At 38.3% G+C, this 12303-nt stretch overlaps 1 long non-coding RNA gene across 5 annotated transcripts in view; it reads right to left on the reverse strand.

Moving 5' to 3' along the window:
* Positions 1-12303, reverse strand: part of LOC104692270 — a 128239-nt gene that overhangs the window by 51405 nt on the left and 64531 nt on the right. For all 5 annotated transcript variants that reach the window (XR_005604545.1, XR_005604548.1, XR_005604547.1 and 2 more), the window contains exons 2-4: positions 904-995; positions 640-816; positions 400-487 (exon numbers count right to left, since the gene is read on the reverse strand). This is a non-coding gene — a long non-coding RNA (uncharacterized LOC104692270). The remainder of the gene's footprint in view (positions 1-399; positions 488-639; positions 817-903; positions 996-12303) is intronic.

Consider the following 12303-nt stretch of genomic DNA (forward strand, 5'->3'; position numbering starts at 1 on the left):
GAAAATGCCCCTTTGGGGATTCTCAGCATATGGATAGTTACATTGAAAATCAATTCTTCTGACATTCAGAGCTTTCTTTTGGAGAGGTTTATTTGCTCTACTAACCATTTTAAGCCTCTGTGGCACCTTCTTACTCACCATAACTGCTGTGCTTAGTATCTGGCTCATAAGCATTATTTGATTTCAGTACCCTGTACATTGTGTCACTTTTTAAATTAATATAAAAATTGCTTCAGCAGTCTCCTCGTCTGTGTTGGTGTTAAACCTCTCTTGTAGAAATGTGAGGGGTGATAGGGAGTGTAGGGCATTAGGGATTTGGGGTGCACAATCCCCATCTCCCCTGGCGTTCTCCCTTGCTCCCACAGTGCAGCTGTTCTCCCCAAGCCACCAGGTACATACCAAAGGCACTTTCTTAGCACTGGTGACAGAAGAGGTCCATGGCTCAGCTCACAGGTCCAATTCTGCTGCAGTGTGCAGGAAACCTTACCTGAAGAGAAAATAAAGAAGTCGAGTGCTAATATTGAGAACATTGAATAAGAGCAGTTGTGGAGTGTCACACACAAGACAAATGACAGGCCATGGGTTTGTTTGAAACATGCAATTTTATACTAACAAGCCATAGAAAATATAATGGATTACTTTCATTGTAGGTCTTCTAGAAATGGCATCTTCTGGGGGCAAGTTTCTCCATTGCTCCAACTCTGCTAGAGGCCAAAGAAGTCTGTTCTTTTAGTTTTCAGTTAAATATTTTCTACCAAATTTATTTTCTATTTACTATTTTTATTGGTGGTGGTTTTCTTTTAAGGAGAAGGTCATCTGAAAAACAAAGAAGTTTGGTTGGGGGTTTTTTAATATATGCTGAGTCTTGAAAATTCTCTTGGAATAAATGATATTTCAATTTACTTCTCTGCAGAAGAAGCTGTTATTCCGTGGAACTACATCCCCATTTCAAACTCTAATGTTCACTTCATCTGTAGATTTTCAGGGCTTCTTGTCTGTTAGAGTAAAAATATGGTTAGTTTTTCTGGAGCTAGTGCTAAATTGCTACAATGCTCTGAGATTGGTCAGTCTAAGATGCTAAGAAATAATGCCTCATACAGCATACCCTGGACAGACTATTTTTGTTTTCATTTGGATGGATCACCACCAGCAAGAGAAAAATTCAAGCACCTCTTTTGGAACATATGTTTTATACAGCAACTGTTATAACTTTTTTTTTCTTGCCAAACCAGTCTAATAATTACAAAGAGCAGTATCCATAGAACAACAAACTATTTTTCTAGTTCATGTTTAAATGTCTTACTGTGACCTTCTTCCCTGTTGCCATCACTACCCTACTTTTGGCTGAAGTCTCTTTAAGATGGGGAAGTTACATCAGCAATTTCACCTACTCTGAAATCACCTCATTCTGCCCTGATTTATACCCCATGAAATCCTACTGCCCTCAGGGGGGTTCTCCAGAGTGTAAGGCTGGGCAGAGTTTGATCCAGAATGTTAAATACTGGAGCATCAAAGTTATAGGTTTATTGCAATTATTATTGGTCCCCATTGGTTATTTACTTATGCTATATCTCAGCTACAGTTAAATTCTATGCTACAAGGTATGTGGGGAGAAATAAAAGCACAAATAGCAAGTGAGTGCATTGATTTGGAATGGGCTTGAACCTGTTTTTATGCCCCAGGACACTGCAGAAGTGGAGGGATTTTCAAGGCTCCCCACAAAGTCACCTGAGAGCTGGGATTCTGGGTTGTCTGAAAAAGCTGTGCTGTAAAGTGAGGCAGCTCTGGCACTGATACACCAGAAACTCAACTTTCTCAATCTCAGAGGCTGGGGGGGGTTTTGGGACCCCCATCTCCCTCCCTGCCATGCCTCTCTCACTGATGAGCCTCTTCAGAGGCCTCAGTCCCTTGAACATCTTCACCAAAGCAATACCAACACTTCTGATTCCTTCAGCACCCCAGGCAATGTTTTCCTGAAGATTAAGGGGCAAATCTTGGTCACTTCTCTGTGAATTGTGTCTGGAGAAGGACACCATCCTAAATTACCAAGCTTTTGACTCAAGATTTTCCACAGTCTAACCATAATTTTAATAATCTGGTATTGTATATATACATCAGGCCTTTTACTACAGATTCCTTCAATCATGCTTCAGAGGTTAAGGCAGAATTGAGAAACTAAAATCATACCTAATTATGTACTATTTCCACCCTCAGAAATGTTGTTCTCATTTACGTATCCAAGATCACAATATCACTGCAACTACTACAGGAATTCTCCATCAAATGACTCAAAAATGTTCATAATGGACACATACATCACTTCTGAACTCAGGTGCCTCAGTGAACACTTAAAATCAAATATTTACATGTCAAAGGGATATTTTGCAAAGATGAGCTAAAATAAAGTCAATCCAAGCCCCTCAGGCAACAGGATAAATACCAAGTCCAGAGGATTTTACATTTCAGATCTTTTCCTCAGCAGTTTTTGGGCTGACTGAGATGGTCTAAACCTCGCATGAGCACCACAGACACAAGAGTGTACTTGGGAGAGATCAAGAAAATAGGATAACACAGATCCCACTTTCCACTAAACTACCTTAGAACTTATCACCATTATAGGAAATCTATCGACATGCCATGAAATTTAAAATTTAAACCATACTGATAGAGGGACCAGAACAATAGACACCAGAAAGAATGACTCTTTTAAATTTACGTGCTTACCTTCCTCATACTATGCATGAAAAAGCAGTGCAGAGTCCTCTGTAGGTAACCATACATCAAGTGACTACCCAATGTTTTCCCTTCTAGAATTTCTGCTCTGGCATGTAGGCCTTCAACACAACAAAAAATGTGTATCCCATGTATTTTCCTTCATATAAAATCTTCAGTTTTTTAAATCAAATAATCCAAATTAAATCTCATTCTTTCACTGTGAAAAGTCAGTAGTTGAAAAAAAAAAATGCATTTTACAATCAGGTCTATAGCAGTGAATTTTAGGTGGAAGAAATTTCTAATTGAGTGTGAGAAGTTCCCTGATATATTGTTTTATGCCTGTCTTTTCTGTTTGCCCACACTATCTTGAATTCATACTTACCAAAAAAATGAACTTTCAAATTTAGCAGTCAGATTTGCTTGTCATAATAAATAGCAAACAGAATAACATGGGAAATGTTTGTCCTAACAGTTATTACCAACCAGCTTCTCAAGACTTTTACTGGTTGAGAAAACATTTTTCCTTCCTTTTTCTGTTGCACTCACTAATCAGGATCCAGTGTGCCTCACAACAGTCAGCTGCCATTGTAACAAGTTACAGGAAAATTATAATGCTTCCTAAGCATTTCCACAGAAACAAATTTCGTGTGTGTGGGTGGACAGTAGGAGGAGAATAACCTTGGGAAAAACACAATTATAAACAGCTGCAGCATGCATTAAATGTAATTATGATTGATTCCTATAAATAATTCTTTGTGTAAATTTCCACTTAAGCTGGATTTGCTGTTCGGGTGCAGTGGACATTTCTGCATTAAGTGATTATGCCTTTTTATTATTATTAAAAACACAGATTTTTTTTTTTTCCCCACTTGGGAGAGAAGATGGAGAAAGAAGACTTACTGTACCAGCATGAACTGCTGAAAATCTGGACTATCACAATTAATAGTTAAACAGCCTGGACATGATGAAATTGTTTGTGCCTGAACAACAAAGAAGGATTAAAATGAAACAGAGTGCATCATCCAAAGTTATTGTCAGCAAAACCTCATAGCACTATTTCAACAAGATAATAAATGTATAATGATAGATAGCACCTGATCAACCACTATGGAACAGCTGACTATATTAATAGGACTTGACATTTGTTCTGTTTAATGGAGAAGGTGCTGAGCACCTAGGTTTCTGCTATGCTAATTGCTTGGTCATTTAAGAAAGAAATCAATACAATACAGCCCTCACAGGAGAAAATCTTGACTGATTCTTTACAGTTCCTACAGCAAAAATACACTAAATCATGGTCATTAATTCATTTGACTAATTCAACACTTAAAATTTCATTCATTCTCATATAAGATTTTACAACTGTCTATTACATGAACATTCAGCAGTGGTAATGGCAGGAAAGATCATATAAAATGACTGGGAGAAGGAAGGATGGTTCTTCTGGAAGCTTTATGTAGCACAAGCCTGATCCCACCGATATTAATTACAGCTGACCCTTTACTTCAGTGAGTGAAGACAAGGGCTGTGCAAGGGCCTTGGCACATCTGTGTGCTCAATTCTCATTGCATGTGGGGGAGCTACCAAGAGCTGCTCAGTGCTTTGAAAAAAACCCCAAAAACCATCTTACTAGCTCTGCAACACTGACGTGCTCCAGCTGACCCTCCTCAGAAGGCTCCAGCCCCATATTCAGTAGTATATTCACAGAAAAAGGTTGGAAGGGCCCTCTGGAGATCATCCTGTCCAACCCCCGTGCCAAGGCAGGGTTACCCAGAGTAGGTGACACAGGAACACCTCCAGGTGGGTTTGGAATGTCTCCAGAGAGGGGGACTCCACACCCTCCCTGGGCAGCTGTTCCAGTGCTCTGCCTCAATGTGACAAAGTTATTCCTCATCTTGAGGTGGAACTCCTGTCTTTTAGTTTATGGCTATTGCTCCTTGTCCTGTCACTGGGCACCACTGAAAAGAGCCTGGCACCGTCATCTTGGCACCACTTTTAAGACACTTGTATGCATTAATGAGATCCTCTCTCAATCTTCTCAGGCCCAGTTCCTGGAGTCTCACCTCACCGGTGAGATGTTCCAGACCCCTCACCATCTTTGTGGCCTCTTCTGGACCCTCTGCAGTAGGTCCTTGTCTTTCTTGAACTGTGGAAACCAGAATAGAACCCAGCACTCCAGATGTGGCCTAAATAAAGCTGGGTAGAGAGGTGAGGATCACTTTCCTTGACCTGCTGGCCACACTCTTCCCAAAGCACCCCAGGACAGTCAAGCTCTTAATGACATTTCTAACCACCTCTCTTCGACAGGAGCCAATGACACATGCTCAAAGTTAAGCTGCTTGACCAATATGATGATCCCAGGCTATCTTTCTGCTCTGTGTACCTCCTCAACAATTTAGGTTTTAATTTAGAGGTTCTTTCCAGCTGGGATATATCCTTAATTTTGGGTATAGAACGTATGGACATTGCAAAGTATATCAACATTTGTAAGAAAAAATCAGAAATATAGGGTGTAGATACAAAAATGCTGCTAGCAAGGATTTTCTTGCTATTTTCTAAGTCCATGAGAGACTTTTCTCTCTCACAGAAGAGGTAGCAGAGTTATGTAAACAACCAAACACCTGCAACCTTGAAAAGTCTTGTTTATGGTACAGTAGAAAAATATTTTGACAATGGATGTTTTAGGATTTTAGCCAATCACCCCAAGGGGTGGCTGGTCCTTTGTCCAATTAGATTATGAAGAAAAAAGTCTATAAAAGAGTTTGTAAAATAATTAAATAAATCAATCTTGCTGCACCATTCCTGCCTGCTGGATCTTCTCTCCTCCTCCCCCCTATGGCTGAAGGACACAGCGATATACCCTAGGGCCCAGGCCTGTGGTAACAATAGGGACCTGATTTTCTCATTGATATCTCTAAAGGTGTTCATGTTTTAGTCTTTTTCCCGCCCTTGACATCTTTCATCATGTCTTTTTTTATTTTCTGTACATCTGCTGAGAGCTTTATTAGCTAACCAAGCTCTCTGCATGCAGTAGGGATGGGGTAACCATGCTAGAGGTTGATATCTTCCAGCTTAAAAATATCACCTGAGGGGTTTGTCCAAATTAACATAGTGTCAAAGGCAAAACTGGATTCAAAGCTGAGCTCTGCCAGTGCCTCAACATGGAGCAAGGTTTCCTTAAAAAATGGCTGCCTAGAGAGCCTTCAAATCAGAGATAAAATACTGTGCAGCTTCTTTGCTATTAGATCCATGGATTTTTTTTTTTTTTTACCATTTCTTCTTCCTCTGCATGGCTGTGTGATTAGCTTGATTTAAAATAAAACCTTGCTTTCTTTATAATAATGATTTGGTGGCACTACGAATGAGACAGCTTTCACCTGACATGAGTTAGGTTATTTTTACTGACTTTTGTTGGAATTGCTGGTAGTTCAGGAGCTTTAATCTCTGCATGGAAGAAAAAAGCATTATTTGCTCCAAAGTTACAGTAAATTAATATGAACAACCCTGATGATGTTCAGGTTTCATTTAGTATGTAACATATAGAAATGCTGTTAAGACTCCACAGAATACTGAAGATTTGTCTGCATGCTTTTCAAACAACAACAAAAAAATAAAGCTAGTACATGCTTAACACCCTCAGGCTAATTTTTTAAGGCATGCCTCTAAAACTGCATCAAAATATTTTGTGAATACAGTTTTTCACACTTGACCTCTGTTTAGGTATAGGAACCAGATGCAATACAACACAGAGAGACTCAGAAGCTATATTTATCCTTTTGACCATAAAGACATTCCTTTATTTTTATTTTTCCTTATGACTGGATTTAAAGAGCTTTTGTTTAAAGACACCATTACCCTTTTTTAAATAAGCCAGCAAAACAAAAAAAAACAAACCAAAAAAAAACCCCACAAAAACACAGAAAAAACCTAAACCCCTGAACCAACAAGGGCTGTACATATTTTGTAAAAAGCATTCTTACATCAATCAAGCAAATATACATTAGCAAGAAGGAAACACATTAAGACTCATTTTCCTTTTTCCTGTGCCAGATTGTTTCTTTTGTACTATATATCAGAATGAAAGTAATTCACCTCTCAAAACAAAATTTTAAAGAACAAAATATGACTGTGATGCACTTCTGCCGAATACAGTCAAATTTCCATAAAATGTCTGCAGGGTTTTGCACATTAAAATTTCTCTTACTAAAAATGTTTATGGAAATAGGTCATTATGCACATTACTAATAGAGTGCAATTTGTTGCTTTTAAAGGAGCTTTTATACTAATAGTTGTGAATAAACACATTTATCAGACATCCTAAATAAAAACAACATATACACTGGCAAGCACAGTGATCCTCACACACACAGCAGGCATGGATTAAAGGAGTTGCTCATTTGGGGCCCAGTTCCACTGCCATGGAGCTCGGGGGAATTTCTGACAGTTTTTGTTGGGTAGATAGGAGATGGATGGTGTCTCAGCTGTGGAAATGGGATAACAGAAGGTACCACAGGATCCAATAATTCGAGTCCTACCTGCTTCCACACAACTTGGCCAGACCCATTAAGGCTCTTCCTGTGTTTATTTGAAAAGGGGAGCAAGGGTTGGGATGTCCAAGCAAAACCTATCCTTTGCAGCCAGAGCTGCAGAGCCCAGGCCAACAAGCCCAGGCCCACAAAAGCATCATCAACCTATGGAAAACTAAGTAGATTTTCACATCAATAGTAGCAACTGTGCTCATATGACATCAGAATTCTCTTTGATATGATATATATCCCATTAGCAGCACTCGGAAACAATAAAAGAATGATAACAGCTATTGTAATTTTTCTTGACTTCTGAGGAACAAAGAAGATACAGCCAGGCAATTACACTGTGCAGGTTATCATAGCATGAGAAGCAACAGGATACCAGTTTAAAACTGCAGGACTCACTGAGGAACATCTTACAATATATTTACACAGTAGCCAGCATCCATTCTCTTAAAAATCCCACTTAAACCGCAGATTAGATCACGTAGAAAGTGCAAATGAAATGAGCTGGTTTAGGAAGATATGTTGATTCCTGTGGTCCCTTGCTTGGTTGTCAGTAAAAGTGAAGAAAATGTAAAACATCTATCCAATTATTTCAGTTAATATACAAGCATTAGGCATTCAAATTCCTAATTAAGAGACAACATGCCCTGTCAGGCATCTGCATGGGCTATTGAACATTGCCTAGATTGTTCCATAATTATCCTGGCTTAATAGCTCTACAAATGTAAGCAATGTGCATCCATTGAGGAAATGCACTGCTTATCACATGAGGAGGAACAGCACACAGAACATGCTCTGCCACGGTGTATTTGTGCTGCAGGTTTTCAGTGGAACATGGTTTAATTAACAGCAGGCAGCCTCGGCTTAGGAGCTGGCTGCTGTTGGCAAGGAGGAAATGTAACTCACACATCAAAATGTATTTTCATGACCAGATTTAAACATGCAATCTCAACTGTTGGAAGTGCTCCATTTCAGATTCCAGTCTCAGTTAGGCACCAAAAAGAAGAGATACCATGTGCAAAAAGATATATTTGTAGCGATTTCAGCACGACCCTTTTCAAGCCTCATTTGTTAAAATCTTCCGTCTCTCAGACCCATTCGCCAAAAAAAACAGAAAAAAAAAACCAAACAAACCAAAAAATCCAGCATCCTCTGGGGCAGTCATGTTGTCAAGGAAACAGATTTTCATCTTCTATGATTTGCATAGTCGGTAATTTGCTACAATTTCCTTCTTTTTAAGCCTGATGCCTATGTTCAAGACTTGACCAAAGTTGCCTTAAATGGTGCAGCCATAGCATCAACATGTCTATTCTTTCATACTTTCTGGAAAAACTGGGCAAATCATGGATATATCCTCCCATGGAAAGTCTGCAAGGAGCACAAAAATGAAATATTGCAGCTCTTTGGTATGGATTTCTTCTGCCCTTTAACTGATAGGCTTTGTTTTTGGAAAATAATATGTTTTAGGGACTTTCTGTACCTTTCTCTTTCTCTATTCCTTTTGCTTTGAATAAGATAGAAAGAGAAAAAGGAAAAACAAAGAAAAGGCCATTTTCAAAAAGGTAGTGGAAATGTGAAGAAATTTTAGAACAGCTGAAAACATGCAAACAAAACCTATTTTTTCAGCACTGTTTTTGTTTTAGCTAAAACTCTAAGTTAAGAACTCATCAGCCTCTGGTCAAGTTTACTGTTAAAACCCCTGTACATGGATATTGCATGGGATGCAGCTTCTTCAAATCCACCAGCTGCAAAACTAAAATGCATGAACTTGGCAGCCTCAGGATGTTTCATGCAACAAAGTGAAGGAGATACCCCTCAGCATTTCTCTTGAGACTTCCAGGAAGAACTGAAGCAATCCTCAGGTTCCCTGTAGACTGCCATCCCATAAATAAATAACATGAATAAATATATCTTTTTACCTGGGACAGATCCAGCAGGGTTGAGTTGACTAGAGCTCGTCTTATGTGGATTTTCTTCTCCTTTTTTATATCATTGTAGGCATTATTGCCATAGCATCTGATGGTGAACTTCCATCTCATTAAAATAAAGGTTTTTGCCATAGCATCTCACACCTATTTTGCCAGTTCTGGTGTGAGAAAACTTTACTTTGTTCTTCTAAACAGGGATTACTGATTTTGAAAAAAATTATGTATTTACCTCTTCTTTCCTGTCCCTGCCCCTAAATAACTAGAATTCTACATATCAGAATACTGTAGGCCTCTGTTGTGTATTTTTTAGTCTGGAATCTGACACCACAATGGGTATTAAAGAGGCATGCTTTTTTCTTCACTGGATATGTAAACATTTCATTAATTAGATAGGAAATTAATCATCTATCAGCAGGAATTAGAGGAATTGTCAATCCAAATGATAGAATTGTTAACATATATTTTGGCTGAACTGTTCTTGTCAAAAGACAGATAATTACAATTTTAAAAAATATCTATATATAATACTATTTAATGTTTTAATGAAATTTAATGATGAACTTAGACAAATTGAAACGATATATTTAAAGACTATTTTTAGGTCTCAAATAATTTTTCTTTCCGTTCTTCTTCTGGTACAAAATTTTAAACTACAATTCTTTTTTTGGTCTCAAATAAAAAAACTTCTTCAACAGAAGAAAATTTATTGCTCCCTATGAGATCATGGGATAATTAAGGCACTTAACAGTACAGGTCACTTAACAGTATAGGTCACTTACCAATATTAGATTATTTCTTCTGCGGACAGAGGTCTCCTTGCAGAGTAAACTCCATGGTTGAAAAGGACATTGTAATAAATTTATGGTTTTGTTTTTATTTTTTTTTTTTTTAGTTATTATTTTTCTACTCTGCAAGGTGGCAATAATGTGAACAGTTCACTTTGGATCCCTCTAACTTCTGCACCATAAGGACACAGGAGGTCTTCTGCAGAGGGATGAGGCAGCATTCTTCCTGACACAACATTCCTGGGACACAGACCTGACTTTGCCTCAGGGGTGTCTCAGAACCTTCGCCTTTTGAGCTCAAGACAAGTGGACTGCACTCTAATTGCTCATAAATTTTGAGGACAGTGTTAAGTATTCCCATGGTAAAAATTTCAGGGTACTTTGAAGCTTTCCCTTTGCCATTTTTTTTCTTTTCAGACTCGAGATGGAGAGAACCCACGGAACCACTAGAGCAATCCAGAGATACCTGGTTGGAAGTTTTGCACAGTTTTCCTCCACAGGCTTATATGAGGGAGGAGGGGAGGTAAGACTCAGTATTTGGATGTATAACTTTGGCTGCAGAAATGAATAAATCTAAACTCAAAGGCCAAGGGCAGCCAAGATGCTCTTTGCTGTTGTGTGGAAGATGGCTCTACACACTTAGTCCCTGTTCTAAACACAACACATTGGGTTGCTTTTTGCAAGCTACTGCATTATTTGCCTTCTCAGGCTGCAGCCTCTGAAAAACCCCTTTCATCTGGATTGCTAAGGCACAGATTCTCATAATCACTCAGAGGAGACAGCTCCCAACAGACAGCTCCAAACAGCTTCCTCCTGCAGCTGGAAAGTTTTTCAGAGCCAGTCTAGACCTTCATGTAGTAAAGCTCTAATGTTCATGAATAGTCAGTTGATTTCCACAGGAAAGTTTGGGTGCCTCACTGCCTTGGGTCCTACAGTAAATGTTGCAATAACAGTGTCCTTTTGTAGGTAGGAGATATTACAGCCTTGTGTCATTCCAAGGCTTATACATGCCAGAAATACAACTCACGTGCGGTTCACAGTGTCAAGGTTCTTGGCTGTCCCTGTAATATGAGATTCATCAAATTTGGGTAAGCAATTTGGGGTGTGTTTTGTTTTGTTGGGTGTTTTTTTCTCTAGGGTAGACAATTTAAAACTAAATAGGCAAAAAATACATATGGTGTATGGGTAACTTTGAAATGACAGTGAAGAACATTATTTAAAATGAGAGTCCACTCAGAGCAGCTAAATTTTTCTTTAAAATGAAGAATTACGGGGACTATGGTAAGTACTAGGTTTCACCCCATTTTTTCCTTCAGAAAAAAATATGCACTGCCAGGCACAAACAAAGTTCTTGGGGTTTTGCTTGTTTGCTTATTTTGGTTTGGTTTATTAATTCATTTTTCTTTGTTTGTTTGTTTATTTTGATTAGATCATTCAAAGTCTTATTTGCTCTGTAAACTTCAGCTACGTATAGATCCCTTTGGAAGCTCAAAACTTTTCCAAAATCAAGAAAAAGGGAACAGCAAACCAGTTATTAACAGGCAATTAACTCATTATATTTCATATCAAAGAAATTTGTTAACTAGGTATCTTTTAAAAGAGTGTTGTTTATCATGACTCCTCTTTGGAAGTGCAGAGTCTGCCTTGTTAAGTATTCACATTTACTGACTCATTGTTTATAAAATCAGGTGTTCCAAAGACAGGAGGTATTTTTTACAATAAGCAATTGTATAATGAAACAGAGGAATATAAATCAATTTATTAGATATCATCTGCATATGGAGCTATGAAAAAGACCTCAGGAAAAAAAAGCACAAGATTGCTGTAATTTGTACTTTGGAGAAGCATATATAAATATCTTCAGGCACCATAAATTTAGATGGTTTACCAGAAAACATTAATAACTTCTCCAGCACAAAGGGTGAAACGCCCCACCCACTGTTTCCATTCTTCTCAAAACACCTCTACTTCCAGTAAGCATAAATTCTATGTTTAGATTTGTTAAAAATAATGAAAAAGTGTAGGAAGTAGTCTACTTTTTAAGGGATGCAGGTGGGGGGCCAATAAGATGTCAGGGGCACTTTCATATCTTCTTCACATCTTCATACTTTCACCTTTCCCTACACTAAAAAAAAAAAGCAAATTGCTTAAATTTTTTGCTAAGCCCTACTCACCTCTTGGGTGTTTCAATGAATTTAGTTGATATGGCTCCTTCACAATCAAATGTATTTTCATACGCCTATAGCTTGTTGATTACAACCCATTTCTCACACTCGACTCCCCTGAAAAAAACAGTTCTGTGTCAGTGTGCCTCTCACAAATCAGGCAACAGTACAATTG

Source organism: Corvus cornix, chromosome 1A (assembly GCF_000738735.6).
Source record: "Corvus cornix cornix isolate S_Up_H32 chromosome 1A, ASM73873v5, whole genome shotgun sequence".
Classification (NCBI taxonomy): domain Eukaryota; kingdom Metazoa; phylum Chordata; class Aves; order Passeriformes; family Corvidae; genus Corvus; species Corvus cornix.